The following is a 21,960-nucleotide window of genomic DNA, read 5'->3' on the forward strand; positions in this document are numbered from 1 at the left end:
TGTTCATGAGCTGTCATGCTCGCTAGGCGAAGCCCACGTGTTATGCAAAAAAAAAAAGAAAAAAAAAGAAAAAAAGAAAACGAAAACGAAAAAAAATAAAATAAATAAATAAATAAATAAATAAATAAAAGAAAAAATCTCAGATTTTCCCTAACATTGGTTTGCAAATCCAGCCGTGCCATTTGATTTCAACCGATCTCTCCCATCAGGTTTGCCTTATATCCATCATCTTTATGCCTTTAATTTGAATGCTCTAAATGTATGAGGTATTATGGGTGAATTTGATACCCTTTTGATGCATGTGTTTGACAAGAGGTTTAGGCCTCCTACCCTTGGTTGCTTTTTGTGAATTTTAATGGCATGATTCATGTGGTTACATTTTGATTTGGGGGAAACTCTTGGTTACCCTATTTTGTTTCTCTAACCTGTTTGTAGAGTTTTGTTTTGTGAGGGCTCATATGACTCTTGTAGAGATGGTTTGCCTGGTGTTCCACTTTATTTGTGGGATACCGCCTGGAGGTTTCATTCCGATTACCTGTACTGACTCACTTTCTTTGATGGTGTTAGCTTGGAAGGATCTCAGGGTTTCCTTGTTCCGTTAGTTACTGTTACTTGGGATCTTTATCCGTGTGTTACTTTTACATTTTCCCGTATTTTTACCGCTTTCTTAGCTGGAAGACCTCGATAGGAGGCAATGTTTTGTGTGTTTACTTTATGCAGGTTCCTTCGTCTAGGATTTCCCTTTTGTATGAGCGTTCCTAAAACGCAAACAAATTCATTGATTTTTCTTCTCCATAGAACACGTTAACTCCTTCTACTACAGGCGAGTAAGTCTCCAAAGGTCGAGCATCCGGTAGATTGCGTAGTAACGTCGTTCGTCCAAAACCCAATCCATAACCCCGTAGTTAGCCGAACTACGGCTTGCTCTGATTCTCATTCCATATGAGATACGTAGGCATAAGACGCGATGTCTTACCGAGCACAATTACCCTTAACCCCTAGGTAGCCGAACTACGAAGACTCTGATTCTCATATTCAGATGAGATACGTATGCAGTGGATGCGACATCCGTGCGAGTCATTTTCTTTTAACCCCTTTTTTTAGTAAATAACACATTAGATAAACCCACACCCTTTAGACAAGAACTACAAAAGTGGATCCCGTAGAGTACTACGGATGCGTAGGGGTGCTAATACCTTCCCTTCGCATAATCGACTCCCGAACCCAAGATTTGGTTGCGAGACCCTGTCTTGTCCTTTCCTTTTTCCAGGTTTACTTCGAGTGTTTCCTTTCCCTCCTTTGGGATAAATAACGCACAGTGGTGACTCTCCTGTCTTTCTTTCGCCGGTTGTTTTTTTTCGCATTCCATTTTTCAGGTTGCGACACATGTCCACAAATTTTGCAACATTAGGGAACAGGACAATCCCATACACACAAAGAGCCAACACAGCATTGAAACCCCTCTGGTCACCATCTTCAAGCTTCTTCTTTGCTTCTCCTAGTAAGAAACTTAAATGAAAACCACTGACTCCTCCCTTTTGACACATATTAGCCTTCAAGACTGATTTCCCCAAATATGTGGCCGAAGCAACCATGCTGAGATCGGGCAGAAACTCAGAACTGTAGAACAACAACTGTGACTTGATAGGAACTCTGAGAAAACTGGCAATCTCCTCCAAAGTAGGGACCAAAATATAATTCGGGAATGTGAAACACCTCAATGGAAGGTCATTGAACTGTAGCAGTGTGAAGAGAGCATCATGTTGATCCTTGGAAAGAACCGTGACGAAACTTAGAATCAAACCGTACTCCTTCCGGAATCCTTCTAGCGAACCATGATCCATTAATTTCATCAGCTGCTGAGTGGGATCCAAACAAACCACAGGAAACTTGTAGGCGACATGTCTCTTTCTGCCAATATCCATCTCAGGAGAACTAGAGAACCCCGACCGGAATCAAGAAGAAGATGTAAACCCCTAGAAATAGATAAACATGTATTAAATGATATGAATGCAAAATGATGTGATGCAATGCAGTGACATGGAAATCAGGACTGCTGTATCTGCTTGACATCTGTCGGGTTGCACTGTCTGAAGAGAAACCCACTGAGGAGTATAATACAAGATCAAAACTCTGCTCCAGAAAACCGGGTTGGTTGGAGGTTAAGGTTTCCTGAATTTAGCTCGCCCCTCACTGGTAGGTTCTAAGAACAGAAGTTTGTCAGCTTCAGCCCTTCAGTCGAGAATAATACGTTTACCACTGAAGGTTTGGCATTATTACGGGATAAAAGACCTCTACTGACTCCCCTCAACAGGATATCCTAAAGCAAGTTCCCAGTCTCGGGGTCCTCGGATTGAGCAGCGAGAATGCGCCCACCAGAGCTAACATAAACGCATCTCGGAGGAGAGGCCTCGACTGAGTTCTCGGGAAATGGTCACCAGCGTCGATGATTTCTAGAGGAACACCTGTCGTTATGGAACACCCATAGGACAAAATATATCCAAAAGAAACCTCGTCTGGATGTGGGTCTTCATGAACGACTTAACGTAGCAACATGCCACGCAAGCCTCATGACTATCCACTTTAACACTTATGTGTACGCTCAAGCCTGGATAGCGGGCTTATCTCTTGATAACATGAAATAGTATCACATTCTAGGACTCAATTTAATTAAATTATATTATTATTTACTTCAATTTATTTCATTTTATTAGATATTACGCAGTATTTTCTTTCTATTTATCTCAGGTGGTTTATTTGAAGCACAAGTAAAAAAGGAAGAAAAGGAGGTGCAAAAAGGAATGAAAAGAAGCAAATATCAAAAGCCAAAGCCCAGCCCAAAAAGCACAGGCGCTGTGCCTGTGACGAGCGTCACAAGGGCTGTGACGAGCGTCACGCCTTGCACACTCCTGTGACGAGCGTCACACATGGTGTGACGGACGTCACACCATTCCCCTATATTTTTGGCACCAGGAGCGCAACAGACCACGTTGAAGCTACTTTCACGCTTGACCCTTTTACAACGTAATGGCTATATTTACGGAAAACCCTTGGAAGCAGTTGCAATAAGTATCTATATAAATAGAGCTTTTTGGAAAGCTCTCGCGGACACACACTTTTTTCCAGATTTCTTTGCCGTTTTCGCTTTTTCGCATTTTTTCTTTTCCAGCAGCTTAAGCATATTTTTACAGCAATACTTGTACGAGTTTTATATTGTTTTCCCTTGCAATTTCTATTTTCCTTTTTAGCATTTAGTTAATTATTTTTCGCACAATAGTTTCTACACCGGAAACTATTGTGTACCTTTTACCGGATCTAACCTTACGTTAGAATCTAGTTTTTTTATTCCTTCGCTTTTATTTTCCTGCCTGATTGAAGGATTCAAGAACAAATCCAACCGGCCTGTGGTGGAGTGTTCAAGACTGCTATTTAATTTCTCAGGTTCTTTAATTATTGTTTGAATTTATATATGCCCTGTTTTACTGTGTATTTATACTATTTGCCTGAGATGAATCTGTTTATGCATGATAATTATTTAAGTCTGTTTAGCATGTCTGGCTGATTTACTTAGGTATCGGTATGTAGAGTAAACGGAATGAAGGAATCAAAACCAAATTGGTTTAATTAAGTTTAAAATTAAAATCACTCTTTTTACGGTCTCAATTTACAGGTTTAATAACAAGGTTTTTGTACGAAAGTAAAAGACATAAAGAAGTTAAAAGCAATAGAGCGAGAGTTTGAGTTTTTGACTGGATAGTGTAAATTGGACATTAATTCTAGATCAGGGCGAGAGCAATTTTTAGAGTTAATTAAATTCTAACCTTTTTCAAAAAGTATTTTTAAAGATTGAATGTGAGGACGAGAGTTAAGCATTTGAATTTAATTATATAACCTAAGTCAACAGAGCGAGAGTTTGAGATAAGGGTGTTTAAACGATTAGTGTTTTCTTAAAAAGAGTTTCTACGGATCCTATTGTTTTCAAAAAGTGGTTTTTGACTTAACTATAAGTGACAGCTACGTTAATATAAAATCATAGTTTATTCAACAGAGCGAGAGTTTGAGATAAAACTTTTAATCAATAGCGTCAACTGAAAAGATTTATTTTAAAACCAAGAAACCAACAAAGAATTGATTCCCTAATTACGATGAACTACATACCGATATCCGCTTATTAGATATTTATTTCAGATCTTATTTTAGTTTTAGCTTTTCCCCCAAACAATCAAAGCATTACCTGCCTTAGCTTTACGAAGTAACCTTAGATAACGGTATATCGATTCATAAGTCCCTGTGGGATCGATATCTTTTAAAACTACGCGATAGAACTGGGCACTTGTAGTTTGTACCCCAAATTCGACTCATAAAGTCGCGATCAAGTTTTTGGCGCCGTTGCCGGGGACTTTTGTTTAGTCGATATCATAACTCTTCTGTTACGCTGTAGAGACTAAGGCTTTTCTTTCTTTTTTCTTTCTTTCGTTGATTTGTATGCCACACACTCGCTCACAAGGCGAGCCGTTCTACTTACGAATCAACGATATCGAACTATATCTTCGAGTCTTACGACGAATTCGGGAATATCGTGCTGCAAACAATCTCCCTCCTGTTGAACTCCCTGATTTCAAAAATATTTTCCCTTCGATACCCGAGATGGCAGAACCAGTTCGTGCTCTTAGAGATTACGCCGCTCCATCGCAAGATGAACCGCATTCAAGTATTGCTCCACCCGCAATCGAAGCAAACAACTTTGAACTCAAACCTTCACTGTTGCAGGCAGTACAACAGAACCAATTCTCTGGAAATCCTACTGAGGATCCAAACCTTCATTTATCCGTATTTGTCCAATACGCTGATACTGTTAAAGCTAATGGTGTCACTTCAGAGGCAATTCGACTTCGTCTTTTTCCTTTCTCATTAAGAGATAGCGCTAGAAGATGGCTTCAATCTCTTCCTTCCAACTCAGTCACCACATGGAACGAGTTGAAGAAAGTTTTTCTTGCTCGATACTTTCCGCTAAGCAAAACAGCTATGTTAAGAGCCCAGATAAATGGATTTAAACAGAAAGATAACGAGTCTCTTTTCGAAGCATGGGAAAGATACAAAGACATGATGAGACTTTGTCCACACCATGGTTTAGAAGACTGGTTAATAATTCATACCTTCTATAATGGTCTCCTGTACAACACGAGGTTAACAATAGACGCCGCCGCAGGTGGTGCACTAATGAACAAACCTTATGCTGACGCTTACCAACTTATCGAAAGCATGGCTCAAAACCACTATCAGTGGGGAAGCGAACGAACAATGGTAGAAAAACCTCAAACGAAAACTGGCATGTACGAGATAAGTAACCTTGATCATGTTAATGCAAAAGTGGATGCTCTGGTCCAGAAAATTGAAAGTTTAAATGTATCACCTCCAGCCACCGTAGTTGCCATAACTCAGAATTGCGAAGTCTGCGGAATCCAAGGTCACACTCCTGCAGATTGTTAACTCCTAACAGGAATCCAAGCGAAGCAAGTAAACTATGCTCAAGGAAGCCCCTACTCGCACACCTATAACTCAAATTGGAAGAATCATCCCAATTTTTCATATAAGAGTAATAATGCTTTATACGCACCTGGACAATCTCCAAATCAAGCCCCAGCTATACCTCCGGGATATCAGAAGCCGATCCCATCTACACCTAACAATAACGCCCCTAGGAAGTCCAACTTGGAAATCATGATGGAAAACTTTATAGCTTCTCAACAGCAAACCAATAAAGATTTCTTAAACCAGAATGTACACACTGGCGAACAAATTAAACAACTAGCAAGTAAAGTAGATGCCCTGGCTACTCATAACAAAATGCTGGAAACGCAAATTTCACAAGTAGCTCAACAACAAGCGCCTACTGCTGCCCCAACTGGTACGTTTCCTGGCCAACCCCAACCTAACCCAAGAAGCCACGCTCATGCAATTATACTGAGAAGTGGAACGGAAGTGGAAGGACCGTCTGACCCAAGGATAGAAAACCCAAACTCTAAAAAGTCAACTGAGGAGGAAAGTGAACCTAAGGAAAAGGAAGAGAGTAACAAGGAAACCGTAGAAAAGAAGGAACCTTATGTACCTCCACCACCTTATAAACCACCTATCCCTTACCCTCAAAGGCTTATTAAAACCAAAGATGCGGGCCAATTTAAAAAATTTGTTGACCTACTAAAACAATTAAACGTCACAATTCCGTTTACAGAAGCTATTATGCAGATGCCCTCATATGCCAAGTTTTTAAAAGAAATTCTTTCTAATAAAAGGAAACTTGAAGATAGCGAAACCGTTACACTCACCGCTGAATGTAGCGCTATAATCCAGAATATGCCTCCTAAACTTAAAGACCCAGGTAGTTTCTCTATACCCTGTCACATAGGAAAATTTGTCATTGACAAAGCCTTATGCGATTTAGGAGCCGGTATTAGTGTTATGCCTTTATCCATATGCAAGAGACTTGAAATGGGAGAATTACGACCAACTAAAATGTCTGTGCAACTAGCAGATCGTTCCGTCAAATATCCTGTAGGAATTCTTGAAAACGTTCCAGTGCGCATAGGTCAATTCTACATTCCAACTGATTTTATAATTATGGATATTAGAGAAGATGAAGTTACACCCATTATACTGGGAAGACCGTTCTTAGCAACTGCCGGTGCAATCATAGACGTGAAACGAGGACGACTCACTTTTGAAGTAGGAGAAGAGAAAATTGAGTTCATTCTTTCCCAATTTTTGAAAGCACCTGCAATAGAAGATACATGTTACTTCATGGATATCATCGATGAATGCATAAAAGAAACGGAGTTAGAAAAAGACAAATCATCTGACTATCTTGTAGAAGACAAACTTAACCAATGTTTAGCAATAACACCGGACCCTACGCAATGCCTTAAGAAACCAACCTTAGACCTGAAAACACTTCCCAAGAATATGAGATATGAATTCCTAGACTTAGAGCTTGAACGACCAGTGATAGTTAATGCTGACCTAGGAAGACTCGAAACAGAAAAACTCCTGCATACCTTAAGAAAATATCCAACCGCACTAGGTTACAACATCACCGATCTTAAAGGAATAAGTCCCTCTATTTGTATGCACCGCATCATGCTAGAAGAAGACTGTAAAACTTCTAGGGAACACCAGAGGAGACTAAACCCGATCCTGAGTGAGGTAGTGAAGAAGGAAATAACCAAGTTATTAGAGGCAGGTATCATATATCCTATATCTGATAGAAAATGGGTTAGTCCTGTACACGTAGTACCAAAGAAAGGAGGTGTAACAGTCATTGAAAATGAAAAAGGAGAAACTATAACCAAACGAATCGAATCGGGATGGAGAATGTGCATTGACTACAGGAAACTAAACAAAGCAACCCGAAAAGATCATTTCCCTCTACCATTCATTGACCAGATGTTAGAACGATTAGCCAAACATTCTCATTTCTGCTATCTAGACGGTTACTCAGGTTTCTTTCAAATACCAATTCACCCTGATGACCAAGAAAAGACAACGTTCACGTGCCCTTTTGGTACCTTCGCTTATAGACGAATGTCGTTTGGCTTGTGTAATGCTCCTGCAACTTTCCAAAGGTGCATGATGGCAATTTTCGCCGATTTTCTAGAAAACATCATGGAAGTATTTATGGATGACTTTTCCGTATGCGGACAAAGCTTTGAAGAATGTCTTGAAAACCTAGAAAGAGTTCTAGAGCGATGTGTAAAAGTAAACCTAGTACTTAATTGGGAAAAATGCCACTTTATGGTACAAGAAGGAATTGTTTTAGGACACATCATCTCGAACAGAGGAATTGAAGTAGACAAAGCTAAAATAGAGGTAATCGAAAATCTTCAACCCCCGAAAACTGTGAGAGAAGTACGAAGCTTCTTAGGACATGCCGGTTTCTACCGACGATTCATTAAAGACTTCTCTAAAATAACTAAACCGTTAACCGGGTTATTAATGAAAGATGCTGAATTCATATTCGACAATAAATGTTTAGAAGCATTTCAAACGCTTAAACAAGCACTGATCTCCGCACCCATAATGCAGACACCAGATTGGAATGAACCATTCGAAATAATGTGTGATGCTAGTGATTACGCTGTAGGTGCTGTTTTGGGACAACGAAAGGATAAAAAGCTTCATGTTATATATTACGCAAGTAGAACTCTAGATGAAGCACAAATGAATTACGCCACAACCGAGAAAGAACTTCTAGCAGTAGTGTTTGCGCTAGATAAATTTCGTTCTTACTTGGTCGGAGCCAAAATAATCATCTACACTGACCACGCTGCTATCAAATATCTCTTAACAAAAAAAGATGCTAAACCTAGACTCCTAAGGTGGATCCTTTTGCTACAAGAGTTCGATTTGGAAATCAAAGACAAGAAAGGAACTGAAAACGTAGTAGCAGATCACCTCTCTAGACTTGAGAACCTTGAACCGGAAAGAACATCGATCAACGATGATTTCTCGTACGATAAACTTATAGCTACTTTGGAAGAAAATAACGCTGATAAACAGGTAGAAACCACTTTAGCTATATCTGTTACACCGTGGTACGCTGACCTCGTCAATTATTTAGCTGCCGGAATAGTTCCACCTACCTTATCCTACCAACAGAAGAAACGATTCTTCTATGACATAAAACACTATTACTGGGATGATCCCTTACTTTTTAAAAGAGGCCCCGATGGTATTTTCCGTCGGTGTATACCCGAAGAAGAGGTAGAAAATATAATCCAACACTGTCACTCCGCTCCTTATGGTGGACACGCAAGTACATCCAAGACCTGCTCTAAAATCCTACAAGCCGGTTTCTATTGGCCAAATATATGGAAGGATGTACATGCAGCTATTAAGAAATGTGACAGATGTCAACGCACAGGAAACATATCTAGACGTGACGAGATGCCACAAAAGGGCGTTTTGGAAGTAGAGATTTTCGACGTGTGGGGAATAGACTTCATGGGACCTTTTCCATCCTCTTTCGGTAACAAATACATACTCGTGGCAGTTGACTACGTATCGAAATGGATTGAAGCTATAGCTTCTCCAACAAACGACACACGAGTAGTAACTAGACTCTTTAAGAATATAATATTTCCAAGGTTTGGTGTCCCAAGAATAGTAGTCAGTGATGGTGGATCGCATTTCATATCCAAGGTACTCGAAAAACTACTGCTTAAGTATGGCGTAAGACATAGAGTAGCGACACCTTACCACCCTCAAACCAGTGGGCAAGTGGAAGTGTCTAACAGAGAAATCAAACAGATACTAGAGAAAACAGTCGCCACTTCAAGGAAAGAAAGGTCATTGAAATTACCAGAAGCTTTATGGGCTTACCGAACTGCTTACAAAACTCCCATAGGGACATCCCCATTTAAGCTAATTTATGGAAAATCCTGTCATCTCCCGGTAGAATTAGAACATAAAGCCTATTGGGCTATTAAAAATCTAAATTTAAACTATAAAGCCGCCGGTGAAAAGAGAATCCTTGATATAATCGAATTAGAGGAACTCAGAAGAGACGCTTACGAAAATGCCAGAATCTACAAAGAAAGAACAAAACAATGGCATGACAAGCGCATATCAAGGAAAATCTTCAAACAAGGCGATACCGTCCTTTTATTTAACTCCAGACTAAAGTTATTCCCGGGAAAACTACGATCTAGATGGTCAGGTCCTTTTCAAATCACCAATGTTTTTCCCAGTGGAGCAGTAGAAATTAAAGGCAAATCTATGGAACCATTTACCGTAAACGGGCAACGTCTAAAACATTATCACTATGCAGAAAACACTGAAGATTCGCAAGTCTTGCACTTAGACGAAATGCCTCAAGAACTTATAGATTATAATTGATAGTTTTTATGTCGAGCTTGCGACATTAAACAAAGCGCTTAGTGGGAGACAACCCACAAATATTTTATTATTTTCTTCTATTATTATTTTTCTATTTCTTCCTTAATTATTCTTGTAATTTTTGTTTAGTATTCATTCTTAATTTATTTTTATTTATTAAAAACTTTTCTCTTCTTTCGGCATTTGGCCAAATCCTGACTATCCAACATTGCCTTAACCGATGTCACCAATCCCAACCGCCACCTCTATGATCTGAATGCTCCCGAAGCTACCGAGCCTTTACATACAAACCCGTCTGCAGACGAGTTCAAAGAAATGGAGCAAGGTGACAACGCTCCTACACAACAATCAGTCCCGCTCAACCCTTCCGATACTGCAGCTGGCCCATCCTCCCGACGTCGTCGACGAAGAAGGCCTGCAACCAACGACGACATCATGGATGCTATTGATGGTATGCAAGCACAGAATCTCAAAATGATGCAAATGATGCGCCAAATGCAACAACAGCAGGAAGAGAGGAATGCCATAACCGACCAGCGGTTCACTGATTTGCTTAACAGGTTCGACAACTTAGAAGTACGCCAAAGATCACCAGGTCCAAGAACAAGAGGCGGCAGGCAAGCTTAACTTTAGTTTTTTTTCCTTTCTCTTTGTAATTCATTTTTTTTCCTTCAAACATTGAGGACAATGTTTCATTCAAGTATGGGGGGGAAAATCATGTTCTTTCTATCCTCCTTTTTCCTTTTCAAGTATGTATCTTTCTTTTCATTGTTATTTCCCTTATAAAAAAAATATAATAAAATAATATTTCTTATAATATAGATTTATTTTAAGTTAAGTCCCAAATGTGAAAACCTTCTATTATCTATTCCCCTCAATTTTCATGAGCCATAACAAAAATTTAACACACCCAATAAGTATAAAGGTCGCTTATTTTATAAAACTTGAGTGAAATCAAGACAAAAATTATTACCATAACAACGCTCTAAGAACCTCAACATGTTAGATCAGAATAAATACCTATTATACCAATCCCTTGAACTTTTAGTTTTATAGTAACCCCGAGTAGTTTATACGAGAAGTCAGCACCATCTCAATAGCAAATTACATGGAGAGCCGATGAATATAAGTGAATGATTCCCAAAGTAACATAAAAATATATATATATATATATATATATATATATATATATATATATATATATATATATATATATATATATATATATATATCAGGAAATGCACTAATTAAGTTAGGTGATCCTTACCAGATCATTTAATCTAAAGGTTGTAGATCATACAAAAGCATAATATGAAAGATCCATTATGAGTTGGTTCAGCAGGTATCTGGTACTGAACTTGGTAGGGCGGACTACGGTCCGATCCCCCGCAATTTGCAATGGACTGAATAACGAAGTTATTCGACTTATGTACCAGAACTTCTAGCTAAAAGGGGATCAGAATCACTAACCGGTTACTCCACTATGTGCGCGAAAAGATAAAGGGCTTAATGTGATTTCGCTAGAATGAAAACGGGTGAAATAAGAGTAAAGGAACTAGGATAGCTATAATGGCATTACTCAAACTGGTTTGTATAAGGTGAGGTTATCTGAGGTTGTGATGGTGGTTGTTGATGTCAAGATTAAAACCAAGTTACTTCTAAACAAGGTTTACAGGCAACCTAGTACGAATTGATGTGTGTTTCGAAATTTCATCTGGCTAAAATTTTTAAAACAAGTTCTATACTGTATTTTGCTTGAGGACAAGCAAAGATCTAAGTATGGGGGAGTTTGATAACATGAAATAGTATCACATTCTAGGACTCAATTTAATTAAATTATATTATTATTTACTTCAATTTATTTCATTTTATTAGATATTACGCAGTATTTTCTTTCTATTTATCTCAGGTGGTTTATTTGAAGCACAAGTAAAAAAGGAAGAAAAGGAGGTGCAAAAAGGAATGGAAAGAAGCAAATATCAAAAGCCAAAGCCCAGCCCAAAAAGCACAGGCGTTGTGCCTGTGACGAGCGTCACAAGGGCTGTGACGAGCGTCACGCCTTGCACACTCCTGTGACGAGCGTCACACATGGTGTGACGGACGTCACACCATTCCCCTATATTTTTGGCACCAGGAGCGCAACAGACCACGTTGAAGCTACTTTCACGCTTGACCCTTTTACAACGTAATGGCTATATTTACGGAAAACCCTTGGAAGCAGTTGCAATAAGTATCAGTATAAATAGAGCTTTTTGGAAAGCTCTCGCGGACACACACTTTTTTCCAGATTTCTTTGCCGTTTTCGCTTTTTCGCATTTTTTCTTTTCCAGCAACTTAAGCATATTTTTACAGCAATGCTTGTACGAGTTTTATATTGTTTTCCCTTGCAATTTCTATTTTCCTTTTTAGCATTTAGCTAATTCTTTTTCGCACAATAGTTTCTACACCGGAAACTATTGTGTACCTTTTACCGGATCTAACCTTACGTTAGAATCTAGTTTTTTTATTCCTTCGCTTTTATTTTCCTGCCTGATTGAAGGATTCAAGAACAAATCCAACCGGCCTGTGGTGGAGTGTTCAAGACTGCTATTTAATTTCTCAGGTTCTTTAATTATTGTTTGAATTTATATATGCCCTGTTTTACTGTGTATTTATATTATTTGCCTGAGATGAATCTGTTTATGCATGATAATTATTTAAGTCTGTTTAGCATGTCTGGCTGATTTACTTAGGTATCGGTATGTAGAGTAAGCAGAATGAAGGAATCAAAACCAAATTGGTTTAATTAAGTTTAAAATTAAAATCACTCTTTTTACGGTCTCAATTTACAGGTTTAATAACAAGGTTTTTGTACGAAAGTAAAAGACATAAAGAAGTTAAAAGCAATAGAGCGAGAGTTTGAGTTTTTGACTGGACAGTGTAAATTGGACATTAATTCTAGATCAGGGCGAGAGCAATTTTTAGAGTTAATTAAATTCTAACCTTTTTCAAAAAGTATTTTTAAAGATTGAATGTGAGGACGAGAGTTAAGCATTTGAATTTAATTATATAACCTAAGTCAACAGAGCGAGAGTTTGAGATAAGGGTGTTTAAACGATTAGTGTTTTCTTAAAAAGAGTTTCTACGGATCCTATTGTTTTCAAAAAGTGGTTTTTGACTTAACTATAAGTGACAGCTACGTTAATATAAAATCATAGTTTATTCAACAGAGCGAGAGTTTGAGATAAAACTTTTAATCAATAGCGTCAACTGAAAAGATTTATTTTAAAACCAAGAAACCAACAAAGAATTGATTCCCTAATTACGACGAACTACATACCGATATCCTCTTATTAGATATTTATTTCAGATCTTATTTTAGTTTTAGCTTTTCCCCCAAACAATCAAAGCATTACCTGCCTTAGCTTTACGAAGTAACCTTAGATAACGGTATATCGATTCATAAGTCCCTGTGGGATCGATATCTTTTAAAACTACGCGATAGAACTGTGCACTTGCAGTTTGTACCCCAAATTCGACTCATAAAGTCGCGATCATCTCTCATAGAACATCCCACCCCAACAAACAAACAACCCAACAGCAGAGCCAACAGATACAAGCAATGATATGTACACAAATGTAATAAAGCAGGTAAATGCTGAAAAATAAATAACTGTACAAAAGGATAAACACCCAACAAACAAGAAACCTACAAAAGCTAGGAGGGACTCGCTTAGGGAAACCGGGTCTCCAGCTGTCGCAGCCTAAAAAATATAGTATGCGAAAAAACAACCGGCGAGAAAGAATTGACAGAAGAGTCGCCACCGTGCGTTATTTATCCCAAAGGAGGGAAAGGAAACGCTCGAAGTAAACCTGGAGAAAGGAAAGGAAAAGACAAGGTCTCGCAACCAAATCTTGGGTTCGGGAGTCGATTATGCGAAGGGAAGGTATTAGCACCCCTACGCATCCGTAGTACTCTACGGGATCCACTCTTGTTGTTCTTGTCTAAAGGGTGTAGGTTTATCTAATGTACTATTTACTAAAAGAGGGTCAAAAGAAAATGACTCGCACGGATGTCGCATCCACTGCATACGTATCTCATATGAATATGAGAATCAGAGTCTTCATAGCTCGGCTACCTATGGGTTAAATAGAAATATGCTCGCTAAGACATCGCGTCTTATGCCTACGTATCTCATCTGGAATGAGAATCAGAGCAAACCGTAGTTCAGCTAACTATGGGAACAAGGGTCTCGATTGCAACTAGGGCAAGAGAAAGGGAAGGTCTCGATCGCAACGAGGGCGAAAACAAACAAGGTTTAGTTGTTAGTCGTTAGTCAAACTCGGCAAGACATCACATCTTGTGCCTACGTATCTCATCTGAACATGAGAATCAGAGTTGTCGTAGTTCGGCTACATAGGGATTGCCATATGAACATGGACTTACAAAGGAGGACACCAGTTGTGTCAAAGGAGAGTGGGCAATGTGTTCATGTCCTAGCAGCAGGTGTCGCAGCTCGCTGAATCGAGTCTTAGGCAGTTACCTCTTTGCAATAGGACGGAATGACATGCCACAGGATCAGAGACGCACGGAAGGTCTAAAAGTGGGGAAGCTCTGCCCTAGAGTTGTCATGCAATTGTGACCTATGAGTTAGGATTTACAAATGGGAACATCTACCTAATGTTAGCATGCAAAGTAATGAGGGAATTCTACCTATGTTATCATACAAAAGAATAAGGGAATTCTACCTATGTTATCATACAAAAGAATATGGGAATCCTACCTATGTTATCATACAAAAGGATATGGGAATCCTACCTATGTTATCATACAAAGGATATGGGAATCCTACCTATGTTATCATACAAAGGGTTCTACCTAACGGAACAAGAATCGACGAGTGGAGCAAGGAGAGGTGCTAAGGATGAGGGTAGATGGCGATGCATGAAGCAATCGACTTACAAGGTTGATGGCGATGCATAAAGAAATCGACTTACAAGGTTGATGACGATGTATAAAGCAATCGACTTACAAGGTAAATGGATGAATACGTGCTGGTTTTATTAGGTTTTGAAAAAAATGATTACTCGACGTTGGATCGAGGTTCTGATCTTGTTTTGAAATGGTTATCGAATGTTCATTTTAATTCTTGTATTAAAAGATGAATAAAGAGTGAAAGAATAAATATTATACATTTCATGGGAGAGGGATACATTTGTTATGAATGGGGATTGTTCATGGCAATCAAACAATAATAATATATGCCTCATACATCATACAAGTAGGCAACAATTAATCAAACAATAAGATATATAAACAAGTGTATGATCAAATCAAATGAATTAAAGAAATAAATGAATGAGCATTAGACAATGTATGAGAAGTATAAACATGTTAAGCAATCAAACAATAGAAGCATGGATGAAAGAAACAAGTATAAAAAATATCAGATGAATCAGACAAGTGAAACTATGCATACAAAGAATCAATGAATAATTTAATCGGGGAATGATGTAAGGATCAAATAAAATCAAGATGAAAAGCCTCTAATATGTGGCATATGAGATGGACAAGGGAGGATCAAAATATCTCTTCAATTGCCTTAAGCAATCCCTAAGTCAAACATCAATCATAGAAAAGTCAACCGAAAAGTCAAGTCAACTTAAACAATATCAAATAAATAGTAAATTAATTCAATAAATTCTGAAAAAATAAATTAAATGAGTTAGGGTCAGGACATCATCATCCCCCAAAAAGATATTAAAAATAATTAAAATTAGTGTAAAAATTAATTGAAATGAAACAGAAGTCAAATGAAAAGTCAACCAAGCAAACTAGGTCAAAAATAAATCCAAAATAAATTAAAAATGGGAAATAAAATTCCAATAAAATGTCAGGTTGACCATGAGACATTGGTCAATCCTCATCCCAAAAATCAGAATCTAAAAATAATTTTAAGTCATGTAAATAAAAAAAATAAAGAAAAGTGTACTTAAAAGGACTATTTGAAATAAATAATTGAAATAAAATATTAACATTAAATAAAATATGAAAATAAAAATTAAATAAATTAAATAAAACATTAAAGAATGTAAAATATATTTTTTGGTATTTTTATGAATAAATAAAATATTTTTTATTAATTAAATCAAAACAGAATAAAAAATGAATAAAAGAATTAAAGAAAGAAAATAGAAATGAAAATAAAGGATTAGTGTGTTAGTGGGCCTGAATACAGGGGGGTGGATAGCAGCGCGCGTGCAGCCCAGGTTCAGCGGAATAAAATTCTGCATGTGACAAATTATAAAAATGTACATTTTGAAATAACATGTGACATGTGAATTAATTGGATATGCTTCCACTTATGCATTAGCGGACAAAACAACGGGCGGATGGCTGGGATTGTATGGGAGCGCGTGGGTTCGAACCGTGTCTAACACGGATATGTGTTTTTTTTTTATGCAAATGAAAAAAAAAGCCCTACAGCCATGCATGCATACACGTGAAACGCAGGAAATTTTTTCAAACTTTCAACTAACATATCTCCCTCTATGGTGCTCCAAATGGGATGATGTAAAAATCAAAGTTTGAGTTTGGAACATGTAGAACATAATGATGCTTTGTTTTATGAAAAATTATGGCCCTAGCATGTAGAAAAGTGAACAACAAGGGGGCTTCATGCACCCAAATCCAACACACATGAAAAACGCAGCCCATTTCCTCCATTTTCAAACCAACATAACTAATGCTACAGGGCTCCAAATGAGGTGATGTAAAAATCAAAGTTTGAGTTTGGAACATGTAGAACACAATGGTGCTTTGTTTCGTTAAAAATAATTACTCTAACATGTAGAAAAGCGAACAACAAGGGGGCTTCAGGCGGCCGGATTCAACAAAAAAAAATAATGTTACAAAATTCCAACTTAAGGCAATGTTTCATGTTGAAGGGTTCATAAGCATGCAAAACATAATAACAACATAAAACATAAGCATGAAAATAATGGCATAAATGAAAAAAATAATATGAAGCAAGCATGGTAAGCATGAAGATAGAAGTGAACAAGCATGGAATATAGTCATGGAAGATGGAATAGAAGGCTTACCTAGTGGAAAACAGTCCACTTCCTCTTGGTATTGGAAGAAAGGAAGGAAGAATGAGATGCTCTTTGAAACTTCAAGGACTTGTGAAATGGAAATGGGATGACACTTGATCTTTCTCTCTTGCCTTGCCTTGAAAATATAGCAGCCAACCCTCTTCAGATTAGGGTTTTAGAAGCTTTAAATATGTAGGTCTAATGTGTCTTAATGAGCTTTGAATGTTGGTTTGGATTATGACAAAATGATGCAAAAAGTGGTGTCAAAAGGTGAGGTGTATTAGAAGATCTAATTGTGGCAAAGCTTAAGTGAGTGAACCAAAAGCAAATGGTCAAATGAGGTAAAGAGTGGTATGTGGGTCGTTTTTGGTTTGACTTGATTTTCTAGTGCAACACAAAAATGACCCAACAGGGTGACTTTAAGACCTTGTATCTTGATGAATACATGACCAAATGACAAGGCAATGCAAATAGTAGAAAGAGGGTAGGGAGATTAACATCTTTCATGTTGAACACATCTTGAAATGGTGAGTGGAAAGAGGTGAAAAATGGCCATAAAGTTCAGGTCTCATGGCTGCAAAATGGTTGGGCCAGTTTGGCCTAAATGCTGTCAAAAAATTCAGCCTATGATACCAACTTTAAATGAGTGTATCTTCCAAACCAATGATCCAAATGGGGTGGTTCCAAAACGGTGTGAAAGAGGACATATCAAGGTACAACTGTCATGAAGAAAGTGTTTTCAAAAGATTCCTTGAAGTGCAAAAAATCTGGCCCATAAGTCTTGACAAATTTTGCAAATTTTGGACTTAGAAAAATTTCTAAGTGTTCTAAAATAATGTCTTACTTTGACCAAGCCTAACTTTCTCACTTTTAATCCAAATGAAACAAACTTTATATCTCTAGAAATCTTGAAACAAGAGGAACAACTTTCATGTTGAAGAAATTTTCAAATGGGGCTTGCATCTTGATGGAATATAGGCTTAAAGTGGGTGCAAAAACCATAAAAACTTGTCTTAAATGGAAAGTCAACTATTTCCAAATTTGGTAACTTTTCCAACTCCTGATTAAATGATGAATCCATGATCCAACCTTGATCAAATTTCACCTGTAGGCTTCCCTAGGCATGAATTTTGAGATTCCACTTTCAAACTGTCAGGAGTTGACTTTTCTGGCCCCACAGTTGACTTTTCCCAATCTGTCTGATTTATGATTCCATTGATCAATTGAAGCATCTCCGGCTCAAATAAAGAGACAATTTTTTGTATGTAGACTCTTGTGGACATATGGAGGGCCATGGAAATGAGTTTCACCCAAGGAATCAGAAATATCCTGATTTTATACCAAACCCTGGTTTTAGGGCAAAAATGACTATGAACTGATTGCACTGATTGCCAATGGATCTTTGTGAGATAATTGTGGATCTTCTTAGGCCAAGATGCTTCTCTAATCATGACATGAATGAGCCCTTATACTTCCAACCAAACCTTGCCTGTTGCAGATGGCCCTGAAACCCTGATTTCTGATTAACTGCATATGCACACTCTGAGAGTTCTGAATCTTCCCCTGATGAACTGAGGAATATAATAAGACATACGGAACTCCTTGAGACCCTTGAGACTTGTATAATTGGAGAATTAAATTCAAATCTCAACTTTGCTTTGTGTGGGCTCCTTCTGTTAAGGAATGCTCAATCATACCCTGACTTCCAAGTCACTAATGCAGCATGCAATGAGTATGACCTAGTATGATGCTAATGCAATGTGAAACACAATCCCATGCTTCCAAGAAGAATGAAGGATAAATTTTGGGGTATTACACATGTTTATAGAGAATTAATGTATAAACTTATGTATGTGGTGTATCAATCTTAAGGAATCATCATTAATTCAATTATGCATTGTTAAGAACATCTAAGTAATGAGTTTTTAATCTCTTCGTTTAAAGAGGTTTTGGTTGTCATGTAAGTGACTTACACTAGAAGCAATCAATCTAATGGTAACCTCATGTACCATTTCATATGGCTTGATTCTTTGAGATTCTTTTAAGCTCTCTCATTTTGTGTTTTGTTTTCGCACTTCTTAAAATCTCCGATTTTGCTTTATGGGACCAAACCATTTTTCCAATTTTCTAAAGGGATTTTGGGTTTAATCCCCCCCCCCCCCCCTTTCTAGATATTTTTGTTTCTATATTCTCATCCAACAAGATCATGGTTATTAATGTAACATCTTAAACCCCAAAACACATGAGAAAATATTTAATCGACAATTTAAGGTGTCCCTACGACAACCATCTAAAAACTTTTGAAAACATTTAACAACATGCAACATAATTAATATAATAAAAATTCAAAATCAAATTTCATAAATAAAGTATTAAGCTTTAAACCACATAATTCAGCATTAACTCAAAACATAATAAAAACGTTGTGTTCCCGATGTTACAGGTTATAACATTTAACCGACAAAAAAGATAACGATAAAATAAATGAAGATGATATTCTAGAAGCTATCTTCCATTCACAACAACCAAACTCTACTCCTAATTATATAAAAGATGTCCATGGTGGACAACATAAAGCAAATGGGTGAGAATACATTAATATATGTCTATGGTGTATAAAACATCAAGGATATAACAATTAGGACATAACACACTCATACACAAGTGACAACATCAAACCATAATGCAAATGTATTAATGCAATGTACTCCTGCTCCAAAAATGCATGTGGTACCAAAAGTTTGAATGTCTGAGTTATTTAAAGGAATTATCCACGTCTCCAATTCCTCTCTGGAAAATATTCTCTCTGAATAATGAAATCGTCACTAGATCTCTCTGAGCATTGGACTTCGTCACTATCTCTCTCTGAGCATTAGACCTCGTCATTGGCTCCCTCTGAACATTGGACCTCGTGGGATCGAAGTTCTACCTATCTCTAAGATACACAAATGCATAAGACTCAACAATAATTCTCAAAATACATAAGCACCAATTAAACTCGAAAATCAAAGAAGCAACATTCGCGTCTCCTACTCGAAAAATATTCTCTTTGAACAAAATTTCATATGTGAACAAGGTTCTCTCTAAAGAGAAATTTTCCAATGCAAGACCAACACATTAGTTCTCTCTAAACTACACAACTCAAAAGTATGCTATAAAATTATAACTCAATCATATAGACATATCATATTCACACATACTCATCAACAATATAAAATATTAAACTATTATCACAATACCATCACCAACATAGTAATTCATATAATTATTTATATCAGACGACCAACAAGGTAAGACAACAATTATTCAAGACAACTCTAGCCTTATCAAAACAACTCTAAAGAGACAAATTACTCAAATCCCAACTCAACTCAATAATATTATTATCAATTAATCAACAACTCAATTTTAACTCTTTTGCCTTAACAGCCTTAAATAAATAAAAATATTATTCAAAAGATAATCTTATAATATCAACAATGCTCCAAACTTAACTTAAGTGTATCCTATATTTTGATCTCCAACTCTAAACAACTCAAAATCAACTATGATAATTCTATAACAACTCTAACCAAATAAAATAGAACTCTTAAACTCATCAAAAAGGTAACGAAAGGTCACCGCACTTAAAATTGCTCAAAACTCTATGTCTAACTCTAAATTTGTCTCACTTCAAAATAGCACAAAATATTATAGACTTATGATAAAATTCTGAAACTCTCTAGTCAAAATTTTATCTGAACCCTCTTTCAAACGCACTTAACCACACCTCCAACAGAGTTATGAAACTCCAGTTCTATTCGTTTCAGTTCAACCCTATCACAATAATTCCTGCATAAACTCTAACAAAATGTTTGACTTCAAAATAGCACGAAACATTATATACTTATTATAAAATTACAAAACTATTCAGTTAGAAAGATCATTAAATTCTCTTTCTAATGAAACCTACGACACCAAAAAAGGACTTATGAAACTCAAGTTACACATGAAACATGATGACCAACGCATGATTGAAATTGACCACACCTCTGGTAAAAAACCCAGCAAATTACTAAAGTTGTAGCGACCCTAGACCCAATTTCTCTACTTCAATAGAAATATTATCGCTTTATCTATCCAATGTAGCAGACGGTACCCCAAAAGGATTTACAAAACTCAAGTTATGCATGAAATAAGATGATCAATCCTCTCATATGTCTACCTGCGATTTTCTGCATTTTTCTCTATATTGAACAAATTCGAAACTCGCATATTTATCCTATTTAAGTTCTAACTATCCCAAACACATAACCATAAATACAACACTAATAAATATGGCTCAGATATTATAGATCTAACATGTTATGACAATAACATCATATATTCAACTATTTAAGGATGATAACTCTAATGCTCACCTTATCATAAGGCATTAACATGGAGAAGGTCAAATTGAGCATTCTCCTTATCGTAAGGCGTCAAGATAACATATTATGACTTCAATTCACACAGGTTAACCATGGATAACAAAAACCAACAAACATCACAGATAAGCAACCATAACAAACATGGTATAACTATTTCCAAGTTTATATTTTTACCTTATGCCATCAACGGTGTTATCATATTAACCTTGCCTTATCAAAAGACTTCAATAAACATTATCAAACAAGGTCAATAATGATCAAGTACAAACAGAGAAATATTATCATAATAATCGTCTTAGAAGATTTTTCCATAACCTTCTTTGTCCACAAACATTATCACAAAGAAACAGAAAGAGAAGAAGGTAGAAGGGTAAGGAACACTCACTATCCATCTGCCTAACTATCCACATGTGAACAATCCCCCCTTACCTCAAAGGTTTGAATATCGTAGAACTTTCTTGTCTTTGAGATTTTTCCTCTCTCTCTCTCTCTCTTCCCAACTTTTGCACATCCTCCCCAAAATCTCCCCTCACTTTTCTGTTTAATCTAATCTACTATTCTACTTACTCTTTTCACCTCTTAATTC

At 37.0% G+C, this 21,960-nt stretch overlaps 1 non-coding gene across 1 annotated transcript; it reads right to left on the reverse strand.

The window, feature by feature from the left end:
• Window positions 1-5,025: 5,025 nt before the first annotated feature.
• Window positions 5,026-5,132, reverse strand: LOC127116005 (small nucleolar RNA R71). Its single transcript, XR_007800997.1, has one exon. It is a non-coding gene; the product is annotated as a small nucleolar RNA R71 (small nucleolar RNA).
• Window positions 5,133-21,960: the final 16,828 nt, after the last annotated feature.

The sequence above is a fragment of the Lathyrus oleraceus genome, chromosome 1, assembly GCF_024323335.1.
Source record: "Lathyrus oleraceus cultivar Zhongwan6 chromosome 1, CAAS_Psat_ZW6_1.0, whole genome shotgun sequence".
Taxonomy (NCBI): domain Eukaryota; kingdom Viridiplantae; phylum Streptophyta; class Magnoliopsida; order Fabales; family Fabaceae; genus Lathyrus; species Lathyrus oleraceus.